Source organism: Empidonax traillii, unplaced genomic scaffold, assembly GCF_003031625.1.
Source record: "Empidonax traillii isolate 1590-97213 ecotype Southwest subspecies unplaced genomic scaffold, ASM303162v1 scaffold306:size632451, whole genome shotgun sequence".
Lineage (NCBI taxonomy): Eukaryota > Metazoa > Chordata > Aves > Passeriformes > Tyrannidae > Empidonax > Empidonax traillii.
In genome coordinates this window covers 1-1,833 of record NW_020955499.1, presented here as the reverse complement: position 1 = coordinate 1,833, position 1,833 = coordinate 1, and positions in this window count along the sequence as shown.

The following is a 1,833-nucleotide window of genomic DNA, read 5'->3' as shown; positions in this document are numbered from 1 at the left end:
GCCGGAGCCCCTGAGATGCCCAGGGCAGGAGGCAGCCCAGTCCCTCCCTTGGGGACAGCAGAACCCAGGAGTCCTGACCTTTGCCATGTGCTGGTTGTCATCATGGCAGTGCAAGAAGAGTGGGAGCAGGCTCTGCACCACGTAGCGCTTCAGGGACTTTCTTGCCTTCTTCACTGCCAACTCCATCACTTTGTGGAAGATGTGAATGGAGAGCAGCTGCACTTGGCTGATGTCCTGAGAGAAAGGGGAGGAAAAGTCCTCAGCACTGGCTGCTGCAGGTCTGCCTGAGAACAGGCCCGAAAATGCACAGGCCAAGGTTTCCAGGCAGCACCCAGTACCTGTTCCTGTCAGGGGGAAGGGGCCTTACGTTGCCAAAGAGTGGCTGGAGCGCCTCAGCCAGCTTCAGGGCAGTGGGCCTGGAGAGCTGGATGTCTGGCTCCCACAAGTGATCCGAGAGCACAGCCAGGGTCATTGCCACCAGCTCTCCGTCCGCATCCCCCAGGAGCTGCACCAGGCTTCGTGTGAGGCTCAGCGTGCTGTCAGCCTGTGTGGAACACAATGCTGTGCTGTTGATGCCATGGAGGGCAGCAGCGCCAAGCCCCCTCCGGCGGTGCAGCCCCACGCTGCTGCCGCGGGGCCCAGAGGCCAAAGGCCTGTCCCGAAGCATTCAGGTGGCTGAAGGGGGAGGCAGGAGAGGTGGGAGCAGCTGCCACAGCTGCCTTGCCCAGCCAAACCCAAGTGAGTGCCTTGCCCAGCCCCAGGTTTCTACAAGGGCTTTGGCCAGCTATCCCCTTCTCACCGTTGATGGATCGTTCCTGAGCACCAGGATCATCCTGAGTGCCAGGCGATGCCTCCCTGGGCACTTGCTCTGCAGGTGCGTGGAAAGGATTTGCAGGACTGTGTCGCCACATTCCCTCATGTCCAGGCAGTCCAGGACCTGAAAGGCACGGAGCAGTGACAGGGCGCCCAGACGGCAAGAGCCCAGACGTGCACAGGATTGGCCCCAGACAGCAGCCCAGCGCACAGGAACCATCCCGGGCAGCTGTGGCTGTGAGAGGGCAGAGAGCTGGAGGCAGCTGGGTGTGGCAGCACTGGCCATCAGGCTCACCTCCACAAGGAAGGCCATGGCAGGCAAGTGCCAGCGGAGTGCCAACACTGCTTTTTGGCTGAGCAGCTGCAGGAGGTAGGAGCCCATTGAGCGACACAAGGGGCTGGAAACACGGCGCATCTCCCTGTTGGGGGAAAGAGGCACCAGAGAGCCTGAGCTGGGTGGGCAAAGGTCTCCTTTGACAGACTCCCAGTGGCCTGGTCTTTCCCCAGCAGACTGGCAGGGGACGTGAGTGCTTGGGGAGGCGGCTCCTCCTGTGCAGCCTCCTCTCCCTGATTTTTGCACTCCTTTCAGCCACCCCTCAGCAACAAGGCCCTCTGGCCCACAACATGGGCACTGTGCAGGGTGCCCCATTCCCAGGGCAGAAGGGACAGGGGCAGCGGGGACAAGGAGGTCTCACCTGGCCAGCAGACCCACTGCATAGCGGTGGGTGTCCATGCGGAAGAGCGTGTCCCAGGCAGCCTTGCGATCCATCGCCATCACCACGTCCTCACACTCCAGATGGAAGAGCAGGACCTTGATTACGTGCACTGCAAACCTGTGTGCACAGCAAAGCCCAGATGACTCTGGGAGGCCTGGCTCCAACCCAAGGACATGGCAGGGAACAGGGGACTGGGATGGAGCACCTCTTGGGGTTCCTGGCAAGTCCCTGTTCCTGCCAGCATTGCCTCCAGAAGGCGTCGACCTGCTTGGGCATGGGCTCCATGCTGAAGCAAATGTTGAAG